Genomic DNA, 13,296 nt, shown 5'->3' on the forward strand with positions numbered 1-13,296 from the left:
CAGAGACCTTTCTCCTTATTACGAGGCACAGTCGTGCCTCTGAGAATTCGCCGGTGGTGTTTCCTCTGCCCCCAGCTTTTCCCATGGACCACTCCTTCACTTGCTTCAGTCCTTGGCTCAAATATCCCTTCTTGAGAAAGACCTCCCTGACCTCCTCAAGTAGTTGATGCCCCACCCCCAGCCCTCTTTTTATTTCCTTCACAGCGTCAACTTGCTTTACTGGTTTAGCTGTTTATGTTCAGTTTACCCTATGGCTGTGATGTCTGGAGGATGGAACCTGTGCACCTGGAATGGTATTTGTCATCAAGAGGGAGGATCTCAGCCAACATTTATTGGTATTCTTTGGGGTTGGGGTGGGGTGTAGAGGTGCCAAAGGCAACACCTAGTTAAGCCTCTACTGGTAAAGAGCCAGGCTTGTCACACCTTTCTGAGAGCAGGGAGCCTCTTATGTCTATTGACATAACTGAGGGGAGAAAATCAAGTGAATCATTCCAGAACAAGCTAAGTCTTCTGCAAGGTGATTTCTGCCGCCTTCCAGGCTATAGGGTATGGCTCCCATTTCTGAGGACTCTTGACTTCTATCGTTCTGATAGTCTATAGCTCTTAGATGCTCACACTTGCAGATAAATACTGAGGGTCTATTGTGTGCCTATACTGAGAACACAGCAGCAAACAAGATAGATGGAGTCTCTGGTCTCTTGGGGCTCACAGTCCGGAAGTCATATAAAAAATTATGACCAGAAGATGTGCTCCCATTGAGAGTGGGCTATGGAAGCTGGCAGGCAGATGTTGTGACATATACATTTTAATTTGATACAATGATAAATTCTACTTCCCTATTATCTATTTGTATTTTCATATATCCCCATATGCTGACATACACACACATAGAGATATATTATGAAATCCCACACTGCAAATTCTTGCATGAATAATGTACACAATGAGGAAAATTCAAATTTGGGTGTTTTTTCTCTGAAAAAATGGCTATTACTTCATGTTAAGGTGAGCATATGTTGCTTTTTGTCTCGCAGAAGTGTTAACGCTCATCCTTTTTGAAATGTTCTTAAGTTGTTTTTGGAAAATATCTCTTAGTTTGGAAAACAAATTAAGTCCCTAATAACCATTGTTTATGCTGTGAAAATACTTCCTGTCTGTATGATAAATTTTTTCTCCAGCAACCATCATGGTTTTACCTTTCCCAAATTCAGGGTCCTAATTCAGAATAATGCAACTCTGAAGATATCTTTTGTGCCTCAACTCCCGTTGGCCATCCTGAAATTGTCATTAGGTAATGCAGATATTTGTTCCTTCACCTATAGAAGCAAGAACAAAAGGACTGATAATCTTTGTCTAGAATTTTCCAAATTTTAATTAATTTCAAACCGTTAGGAGAGCTTTCTCACAGGCACTAGGGGTCTTGACTCTCATATGGGAATAGTCCAGCACCATTGTTTATTTCAGTCTTTTATTGAATTTGGTAGCCAGGGCCTGTCACTTTGTATAAGAAATAAAGCAGCAGTAGCAGAACTTGTGGGAACTTCAGTGATTGGGTTCTGGGGACTCCACTCAACTTATTGGACCCCACGCCTTCAGACTGTACTTCGTACAGAAAACCCTCAGCACTTAGCTCCTGTGACATATTCCTGCTTCTTCCTTCACATATCACTCTCCATCACCACGACACTCTCAACCCAGCCACCCGCCTTCCTTCCCCAAAGAAGGAGAGTCCAAAATTGCCTCCCTCTGTTAAAGAATTATCCAGAGTCTGGGAAGATCTTACAGAGCTGTGTTGTCCATTAGAAGCAACTATGGTGGGCCACTCACCCAGTTTAAAACTTTCTAGGCACCACATTAAAAAAGTAAAAGATGAGAAAGGGTATAGCTCAGTGGTAGAGTGCATGCCTAGCATGCACAAGGTCCTGGGTTCAATCCCCAATACCTCCATTAAAAAAATAAACCTAATTACTTCTCCTCCCCCAAAAATAAAAAATAAAATTTAAAAAAAGTAAAAAAAAAATAGATGGATCTATTTCATGATAAATTTCACTTAGCCCAATGGACCTGGAATATTGTCACTTCAACAACTAATGGGATTCTAAAACAAAACATAGTGTAGTAGGGAGGAACAAATCTGACTCCATATTAGCTCTGTTCTTTTAGCTCTAACCCTGTGCTCTGTTTCCTGTGCTTAGTCATGCTGGTTCTGCACCTTTTGTAAAAGAATGTGGCCTATAGCCTGAAATATGAAAGAGAGCCCTCCTCAAGGCTCTGACCTTTAAGGACATAAGTTTTCCATTCATATAGAGAGAAAAAATTGCAGAACAGACAATAACATTTGTCTTGTTGCACGTTTACTGGGAACATCATGACTTGACCTATGTGGACAGCTGCCAAGACCAAAGGATTCCAAACACCAAGAAGTTGGCAGCAACCAACCACATCCCCTGCCCTTTTTAGTATAAAAGGAGCCTGAATTCTGACATGGGTAAGATGATTCTCTAGGACATTAGTCCCCCACCTTCTTGGTCTGCTGTTTTTTCAAATAAAATCATTATTCCTTGCTCCCAACAACTCATCTCCTGATTTATTGGCATATCCTGTGGCAAGTGGAATGAGTTTGGACTTAGTCACAGTAGCAAAGGTCTCAGGAACCTTCCATCTTCCAAGGTTTAAACTTCCTGATAGCCTTTCCGACAATAAAAATCAAACCCTTCTGGAACTCGCAAGTTATGTCATTGTGAGTAAACAGTAGGCTGTCATGTATTTGATGGTTTCATTCCAAATTTTGAAGTCTACCCTGTCACAGGCTAATGTAGCTAAATACTGCAGGAGACTCACAGAAGGCCCACACAGTATCGCTGTCATGTGCAAGTTGCTTTTCCACATCGCCCGCGTAAGCGATCCCAGTATCATCTGAAACCTCAAGAGATGGTGTTCTGAAGAAGTCGTTGGAGGAAATCTGCCCTTGAGTCTGGATGGAAAGGGTTTCATCAGGCTTTGTGAATAACTAGCACAAAAGTAAGACTCTATGGTGCTGACAGTAGGATCTGTGTTTCCCAATTAAAAGTACTTATGTCATCCTGACCACTGGATTCCATCAGGAGACCTTAAATTGAGGATTCTTGGAAAACTCAAGAAACCTACAGCTGCACTAGGTAGACCAAGTTCCTGTGGAAATTACTAAAGGGAAATCTCCTTTAAAATGGAGTCGGGAAGCCCTGAGCTCTCATACACATACCTTCTGTTGCAGCTTACTTTTACACACATGGACAGGAAGAAGATTACTACCCCAGCAGGGGGAAGATTTTTCCTTGCCCAGCAATAGCCCAGCAAATGAGAAACTACCACCACTCAGCCAATGAGAAACTGTCACCAACTTGAACTCTCCTCTTTCCTCCAATGGACTTTCCCTCAAAGCAGCCCCTCCCAACTTCACCTTTTTCTCTATAAAGTAACGTTCCTCTTCTTAGTTCTCTGGGCTTGCCTATGGTTTGCCGTAGCTCGCGTGTGCCGAACTGCAATTCCTCTGCCATTCCTGCATAAACTCATTTTGCTAGTAAACTAAGTGGCTGTTTTATTTTCAAGGTTGACCTCCATCCCCCCACCCCACCCCCATAACCATCAGATCAAGCTGAAGACTTCCACTGCAGACAGCTTCCACCCAAGAAGACAGGATTAATTTTCTGCAGTCCTTTTTCACTTTGCTTTCACCCTACTCATCTTGCCTGTTATCGCATGTTGACAGTCTCCATTAAATGGCTACAAGTTTTCTCAATATGCCCTTCCTTATCTTTATCCTGCACTAGAGACCTCCTACAGTTTTCTTCTGCCATTTAAGCAAGAATAAAACTCTAATGTGAGTGTTTCACAGACCAGAGCTGCTCCTCTGGATAATAGTGGATTGTATATCTTCATTCTCCACTTGATCCTGCTGACAAAAATGTAATAGCTGTTTGTTTAAACAATTTAGAAGGTTGATGTTGAGGCTTGAATTGCATCTCCCCAAACTAGCTGTTCAAATCCTAACCCCTGGTACCTGGGAATGCAACCTTATTTGGAAATAGGCTCTTTGCAGATAGAATCAAGTTACGATGAGGTCATATTTGATTAAGGTGGGCCCTATTGAAATGACAGTGTCCTTATGAGACAAAGAAAACTTGGACACAGATGCACAGAGGGAGAAGGTCATGTGAAGACTGAGGCAGAGATTGGAGAAATGCAGTTATAAGCCAGAGAACTCCAAGGATTGCAGGTAGCCACAAGAAGCTAAGCAAGAGGCATGGAACAGTTTTCTGTCTCAGAGTCTCCAGAAGAATCCAACCTACAAACACCTTGACTTCAAACTGAGAAAGCCAAAATAAATATCTATTGGTTTAAGCTACCGAATTTGTAGAATTATGTTACAGCAGGCTCAGGAAATTAACATAGTAGATTTCCTTCTGTAGGCCCCTCCTGCTGTGTACACTTTTCTCACCTACTTAATCCCAAATTCTGTGAAAACGAGATCTTAACCTCAGGTCAACAGAGGCTTCTGCTGAGGTCATTGCAACCCTATCAACAAACCCAGCCCATCAACAGTGGAAACAAATATTGGGGTTATGTTCCCTATAATAATCAGTCTTTTCCCCTTAGAGACACCCAGCCTGCTCAGAAAAGCTCGCCCCTTAGGAGAGCCATGTTTGGCTCATGCCTGCTGTTGTTAAATAATACTTGTGTTCCCATCCAAGTCTCTCCTTTTCTATGTTACTGCTTCTTAAGAGGTCCAGCTTCTGGTCTGAAAGTCCCACAAACCTGCTGAAATTCATTTACCAGTGTTGATTTCCTTGTAGCCAGCCCAGGGGAGTCTGGTGAACACTTCCTGCTGCACAAGATAAAACTGCAAGTCAAGCAGAACAATCTGTGACCAGAAAAAAAAAAAAAAGAAAGAAAGAAAGAAAAAAGAAAAAGCTCCTTGGATCTCTAAAACTGATCCCCAGCTGAATTTAGGGCACGTTTTCTTTGCCTGGATTTGGTCATCGAGGCTCCTGGCTTTGGGGCCCCTGAGGGGAAGCTTTCAAGATGGTTCCCAGCAATCCCCCACCCCCCAGTATTCATGCCTTTGTGTAATTCCCTCCCTTTGGAGCAGGCTGGACTTACTGACTTGCTTTTAATGAATATCATGCAACACAAATGATGAGATGTCACTTCCAAGATTAGATTTCAAAGATTATGAAACTTAATGTGTTCCTATTCCCCAAATGCCTAGCCTCCTTTGCAGTAAGGGTGGCCGTGTATGGAAATATGCTGTAGGGATTTCTAGGAAAGCTTCTATCCCCATAAAAGGGAGATGCAGCTGGCATCTCTTTCTCTATTCTTTTTGTCTTGAATGTGGATGTGATACCTGGATGTACAGCAGCCATTTTGCAACCAGAAGGCAAAAAGCCTGGGGATAGAGGACATGCTAAACATGGTGGAGCCAAAAAAGAAAAAGTCTATAGTATTGTGGAGCATGTGAAGGGACACTTGTAGCTTTCTAGTTCTGGATTCTGGACTTCTTGTTACATAAGAAAAATACATCCATGTGTTTAAGCCAAAAAAAAAAAAAAAGACTCTGTCTTCCATCTTGGATGTTCTCTTGGATCACTGGGGCCGGTGGAAGATAGCTGCTATGTCATGAGGCAGCCATGTGGAGTAAATGAGCATGCAAGTGATCCTTCAACCCCAGTGGAGTTTTGAGCTGACTCTAGCCCTGGCTAACACCTCAGCTGCAGCCTTGAAAGAGACCATAAGCCACAAGTACCCTGAATAATGGAAACTTTATTTAAAATGGAGGCCAAAAGGGGGAGCTCTCATACGCTACCAATTGATGTCAATTACAGACCCCAACAGGAAAAGACCTACCTTGCATTCCCAGCAGGAGAGTTTCTCTACTCTACTACCACAGAAGGAGAAAGGAAGATTTCTTTTTGCCCAGCAATAGGTCCAGCCAATGGGAACCGTCATAACTCAGCCAATCAGAAGCCATCCTTGCCCTGAACTTTTGCTTTCCTCCAATGGACTTTCCTTCAAAGCCACCCCTCCCAACTTCCTCCTTTTCTCTAAAAGTAACATTCCTCCCCTTTGTCAGACTTGGCTATGTTTTTGCTGTAGTGTGCTTGTCCCAAACTGCAGTTCTCTGCTATTCCCAAATAAACCCATTTTGCTGGCAAAATAACTGGCTGTTTTATTTTTAAGGTCAATGCCAGCTAAGCTACTAAGCCACTCCCAGATTCCTGACCCACAGAAACCGTGAGATGAGTGTTCAACTGCTAAGCTTTGGGGTCATTTGTTACACAGCAGTAGATAGCTAATATAGGGCCTATTATAAGGACTAATAGTTTTTTTCTGGGAGTTGCTATGGTGCAGTTAGTCACTGTAGACGATCCAGAGGCCAGTCTTAAACTCTAGTGTGGAGACAATTGTCTCATCAGATGATCCAACAGCTGGTAATTGGCAAAATGAGACAACTGTCAACCAAAAGAGCAGAAGAGGTTAACTCCATCTGACAATGTTTTCTGGACAACCTCCTGATCAGCAAGATCCTGGCAGTGGTAAAATGTCAGATATCATAAATTAGTGCCCTGACAACCTGACTTCATGTGTTCTTAGCCAAAAGGAAGGATTGAGGAAAAAACACAATCTGAGTGCTGTCAGCTGGAAGTTTATCTGGCTCTATCAGCTTGGTTATTCGACAATGTCACAGAACTTCAAGCAAGGACACTCAGTGAGCAACAAGATAGAAGGAAGCAAGAGGCCTGAAATCGAATACCACCATGTGAAGTCTAGTTAATTTCATGGTGAAATCTACTTAATTGTGCTGTGTCAACATCAATCCTGGTTTGGATAATGTACTAAAATTACCTAAGATGTTACTATGGGAGGTAGTTGGGTGGTAGGTACATGGAACCTCTACTATTTTTGCAACATCTTGTGATCTATAATCATTTAAAAATTGTTTTAAAAAAGAAAAATATTTATCATCTTTATAATCATGTTTGAACAGACCAAAACAAGAAAACTGTACAAACCAAAAATATGGCCAAAAGTCACACCCCTTGGCTACCAGGAGCAACCATCGCTTCTCACAGTTACTAGGTGTAGCCTCGAGCCACTCCTCCTGTCTCCTAGATAAAAATCAAGATACTCAAATAGAGAATTGTCCCACATCCTCTTTGTGCCCAGTCCAGAGCAAAACTGCACCTCTTGAACCCAAGTATAAAAACAAGCCTCTTCTCAAACTCTAGCTAAGATGCTCACAGGTTCCCATGGTGTGTGTCTCCCGTTACAAGGAGCCAATAACCTGACACATCCAGCATTGTTCAGAGCTCCTGGCATTTCTGGCCAGGCCACTGGAAGAGGGTGCTGCAGACAACTGGTGCTGTCTGCTGTGGTCAGAGCCTGGATTGTGGTCAGAGGGGAAGTTTTCTGCCCCTAAAATTCCCAAATTCTAGGAATTTGACACTTGAAAAACTCTAGATTCTTTTAATCTTAAGTTGGGGTAAAATATACATGAAATAAAATTCATCATTTTAACTAGTTTTCAATGTTCAATTCAGTGGCATGTTAAGTATATTCACATTGTTGTGCAAAACCATCACCACCCTCGATCCACAGATACTTTTAATCATCTCAAACTGAAAATTGTCCCCATTAAACAGTGACCCCTCATTTTCTCCCCACATCCCCTGGCAAACCCCATTTTACTTTGTCTTTATGAATCTGAACACTCTAGGGACCTCATATTAGTGGAATCATACAGTATTTGTCCTTTTGGTATTGGCTTATTATAATTAGCATAAAGTACTCAAAGTTCATCCATCTTGTTTATCTCCTTTATTTCCTTTTTTTTTTTTTAGATTCCACACATGGGTGATACCATATGGTATTTGATCATGTCAGAATCTCCTTCCTTTCTTAAAGGTGAATAACATTCCATTGTATGTATATATTGCATTTTCTTCATCCATTCATCTGTCAGTGGACACTTGGGTTGCTTCCATCTTTTGCCTATTTGAATAATGCGGCTTTGAACATGAATGTGCAAAAATCTGTTTGATACTTGCTTTCAATTCTTTGGGGCGTGAACCCAGAAATGTGTTGCTGGATCATATAATTCTGTTAAATTTTTTAAGGGATGGGGTTTGCTTGCTTGCTTGCTTTTTCACTTTATTTTTTAAGAGGTGGTTTTCACTTTACTTTTTTTAAGGGGCGGTCACTTTATTTTTTAATAATTGAAAAAATTTTTTGATTCTGTTAAATTTTTTGAGGAACTCCTAAATTGTTCTCCAATACTGGCTGTAATTCTTTTTTAAATCAATTTGTTTTATTTACCTTTATTTCTTGAGATGAAATGCACATGACATCAAATTTACCATTTAAAATGTAAAATTTAGTGACGTTACAGTCATGATGTAGTGCAACCACCACCTCTATCTAATTCTAGAACCTTTCTATCACCCCAAAAGAAACTTGGTCCTCATTAGCAGTCACTCCCTGTATCCTTTTCTGCAGCCCCTGGCAACCACCAATCTACTTTCTGTCTCTATGGATGTGCCTGTTCTGGACGATTCATATGAATGGAATCATACACTCTGTGGTCTTTTGTGACTGGCTTCTTTCACTGAACATGATGTTTAAAGGTTCATGGAGTGGGTGAGAGTATAGTTCAGTGGTAGAGTATATGCTTAGCATGTGTGAGGTCCTGGGTTCAATTCCCAGTACTTTCATTAAAAAAAAAAAGTTCATCTAAGTTGTAGTGTCTATCGGTACTTCATTCCTTTCTAGGAGGAGGGCTTGGAGATTTTGAGTCCATGCCTGTGCTCTGGGAGGTTTGTGTTCACGGCAGGACTCTTGGCCCCAAGACACAGGCCTGGAGAGAAGCCCATGGGTCCAGCCACATGCAGCCCGGGCCATGTGCCTCTGTCCTCCTCCACCCCAGCTGTGGGCTCTGACCCCGGCTAAAGGGCAGGAGCCTCTGCAGGCCTCTTGTCTTGAAAACAAATGTTTGAACAACGACTGAATTCAGCAAACACTCTCGCTGCACCTTCATGTGGATGTCGGCAACCAAATGGGCTGGGGTGGGGACCAGGCGTTAACATGTGACCAGCCCCCTTAGAGACGCAAAGTCACTGTTTGCTTTCTGGGGTTGACCCTTCTCCCCAGTAGATGCAATCTGTGGGCTCTCTGCTGTCCTTGCACACCTCGAGTGTGTTTTCACTTTGCCCAGATAGCAGCTAATCTGGTGCCTCCTTCCCTACATCAAACATGGGCCTCCACCAGCAACCCTAGGCTGGGGTTCTCTCAGACCCTGTGGCCAACCTGGCAATGCCTTCTGTCAAGGGCAGTGCTTTTACACTGCCTTTGGAACATGCACCCATTTTTATGGACTGGAAAACTGAAGCTTCAAGGGAGTGAGCCACCCAGTCACTTTAGCTAGTAAACAGCAAAGTCAGAATTTGAACCCTACTCTACCTGACTCTACACCCAGAGTTCTCATCATCCCCCTGGGGGTGGGGATGAGGATGGGAAGGAGGAGAAAGAGCAAAGAGTCAGAATTGGCTTTATGTTGCCAGATGGATTTTGTTCCAAGGCAATAGGGAGCAATGGAGTGTGTGTTAGCTAGGGTGGGAGGTGGATCCTAGATCACTCCAGAGTGTGGTGGGGTCAGGAGTGCTGGGAAGGGAGTCAGAAGGGCTGATTCAGAATCTGAATGAAAGGAATCTGGGGGCCAATGGGTGCTGGGAGTGGGTGAGAGAGAGGGTCATATTTCTCCCCTGATTGTGCTGTTTTCTTGATTTCATCAAACATGAGCGCAGTGGGGGGTTGCAGATTGTCATAACAAGTCTTCCAGAACAATCTGGCTCTTTAAACTTAATATTGTGTGTTAAAAGATGACCAAAGAAGCCAATTTAAAAAAAAAATCAAAAAATGAATAAAATTTATCATTACTGCTTGTGAAACATTTCTGTGATTTACTCTTGAAGATAAAAAGTAAATTTCAGAGTAATGTCAATAATGTGATCCAGTATTCAGTTTTTTAAAAAGGGAAAGAAAATCTTTCCCTCTCTAGATTTTCTTTTTTCTTTTTCTTTTTTTTATGATGTTGGGGCTCTGCATTGCTGGGGCTACTGTGAGTTTGACCTGTTCTTTCAGTGATTCACTGTCAGATCAGGATTTGGAGAAAGCGATGTGGGTGACCCAGAGAGGGGTAGCAGACTGCACAGCAATTTCATCAGGTTTCTATACTGGTGGACAGTATGGTGTTAGGTGAGCTGCCTCCTGAGGAGCTACTGCTTTACGGGCATCCCAGATCCCAGTCTCAGTCTGAGACCTGGCCCTGGAAAGGACAGGGTTAAGGGTAGATCCTCCATTCTTGCCCTGCTGTGCCTTAGGTAAACCTGGAGCCAGGTGAGCCTGAAGCTAACAGAAGTAGTAGACCTGGGGAAGAGGTAGGTGGGGCCGTGCCAGTGGAAACTTACCTGATTCCTGTCCCAGGTCCTGTCTTCTGCTCAGTCTGGCTTCTTGACAACTCTCCCACCGCACCAGAACAAACAAGAATCTGGGGCCTCTGTCTTGGCCTCAGCTGCAGATGCCAAGATCAGCAGGAGAGACGGAGACATGCCTTGGGTCCTGGGGTGTGTGTGGGTAGTGGGGGCAGGGAGCTGTATGGCCCACCCCTTCCCCCATTTAGGAGAATAAGTCAATAGGACGGGTGTGGGGTGTAGAGGGTGAGGAGGAGCAGAAGGTAAGAACGTTTCCTAGAGTGCCAGGGTGGGCATCAGAGTCATTGGGAGGAGGAGCAGTTCTTGGAGGGCAGCTGGGAGCTGCTGGCTGGAAGTCACCCGGTTGAACTCATGCAGATGTTCTGCGCAGACCCTCCCCTGTACACTGTGGGAATCAGCTCAGCTGCAGGCCATGGAGATGCCAGGAAGGGGTCAGGAGCCCGGGTGCATGCAAAAATGCTAAATAAAATATTAGCAAATTGAATTCAGCTGCACTTTAAAGGACAACATACCAGGGGCATGCAGAGTTTTAATTCCAAGGAGGCAAGAAAAATTCAGCCTTGGAAAGCCTCATTTACTCAATGAAGAGATGAAAGAAGAAAAATACCAAATGATCATCTCACCATGATGGAAAAACATCAGATAACATTCAGCAACTACTTCCAATCTTTTAAAAAGTTCTTAGTAAAAGGGAAATAGGAAGGAATTAATCTGATCAAAGATTGTAATTAGAAAGGGACCATCTGCATTGTGTTGGATAGTGAAATAGAAGAGGTAACATATTCCAGAATGAGACATCACTGCTCACAATCATGGCTTATATTTAATGCTGATGCAGAAGTGCTGGTCAATGCAATAAGAAAAGAAAAAGGGTTGAGACCAGACCATTCATCTGTAGAAAATCTGCCTAGTTTTCTGTCTCCTGTAAGTATTATATCCTAGATTCTAGGTTCTCAAGATGGATACCTGGATTTTTTTTTTCTTTAACCTCAATGGTTTTTCTGAACCACGATGTGTTCCCCATTCACACTGACCCATTTCCTTGGACGTGGGTTGAGCAGCGTCATTCAAAGGTTCAGAGTTTCTGAACTCTGCTGATGTCGGGAGGTCTTACTATAAAGCTGTGGTAATCAAGACAGGGTGGTACTGATAGAGCAGACATCAAAGGTTCTCATCCAGGAACATTTTTGCCCTCAGGGATATTGGGCAATGTCTGGAGACATTTCTGGTTGTCAAGACTAGGGTGAAGGATGCGTTCATGGCATCTACTGAGTCAAGGCCAGGGATGCTGCTAAATATCCAGTACAATGCTCAGGACAGTCTTTGTCACAAAGAATGGTCCAGCCCTAAATGTCAGTAATGCTGAAGATGCAACACCCTGGGATGGAGAAACAGACCAGTGGGCCGAAATAGAGAGTCTGGAAATAAACGCACATATGTACTGGCCACTTGATTTTTGATAAAGATGTCAAGGTAGTTCACTTGGGATTAGAAACAAAAAGAACACTTTTCATACAAAAAGTTTAACTCTTAAAACAATATAGCTCCTAGAAGGAAACAAACGCAAATGCCTTAGTGATTTTAGGTTAGGCAAAGATTTCTTAGATTGAACACAAAAAGCATCACCCCCCACCAAATTGCTATACCCTGATACCAAAGCCAATCAAAGACATAACAGAAAAAAGAATACTACGGACCAATATCTCTTACAAACATTGATGCAAAAATTCTCAACAGAATACTAGCAAACTGATTTAAGCAACACATTACAAATATTAAACGTCATGATCAAGCAGGATTTATTCCTGGAATACAAGGAAAGTTCAACATGAAAATATCAATGTAATATACCACATTAACAAACTGAAGGGAAAAAATGGTATTATCTCAGTTGATGCAGAAAAATAGCATTTGACAACATTTAACACACTTTTGTTAAAAAACAGTCACCAAACCAAGAATAGAAGAAAACTACCCTGATATAATGAAGGCCATATATGAAAAACCCATAGCTCACGTCATACTCAATAGTCAGACTTAAAGCTTCTCCTCTAAGATCAGGGATAAGACAAGGATGTCTGCTTTTGCCACTTATCTTGACATAGTATTGGAAGACCTAGCCAAAGCAATAAGGCATGAAGAAGAAATTATAGGCATCCAAATTGGAAAGGAAGAAATAAGATTATCTCTTTGGCAGATGACATGATCTCATATGTAGAAAACCTTGAAAATTCCATAAAAATCCATTAGAATAAATAAATCAATTCAGCAAAGTTGAAGGATACAACTTTGTGGGACACAAATCACACTCAAAAATCAATTGCATTTCTTTTTTTTTTCTTTTTGAGGTATAGTTGATTTACAATATTATATTGATTTTTAAGTGTACAACATGGTGATTCAAAATTTTTGTAGATTATACTCCATTTAAAGTTGTTATAAAATATTGACTATATTCCCTGTGCTGTACAATATGTCCTTGCATCTTATTTATTTTATACAAACTAGTTTATACCTCTTAATCCCCTACCCCTATCTTGCTCCTTCCCATTCCATCTCTCCACTGGTAACCAATAGTTTGTTCTCTATAACTGTGAGTCTGTTGCTGTTTTGTTATATTCATTCATTTTATTTTTTAGTTTCCACACATAAGTAATAACATGTAGCATTTGCCTTTTTCTTTCTGACTTATTTCACTGAACATAACACCCTCCAAGACTATCCATGTTGTTGCAAATGGCAAAATTTTATTCTTTTTTATGGCTGAGTAATA

This window comes from Vicugna pacos, chromosome 22 (genome assembly GCF_048564905.1).
Source record: "Vicugna pacos chromosome 22, VicPac4, whole genome shotgun sequence".
In the NCBI taxonomy this organism is placed as follows: Eukaryota; Metazoa; Chordata; class Mammalia; order Artiodactyla; family Camelidae; genus Vicugna; species Vicugna pacos.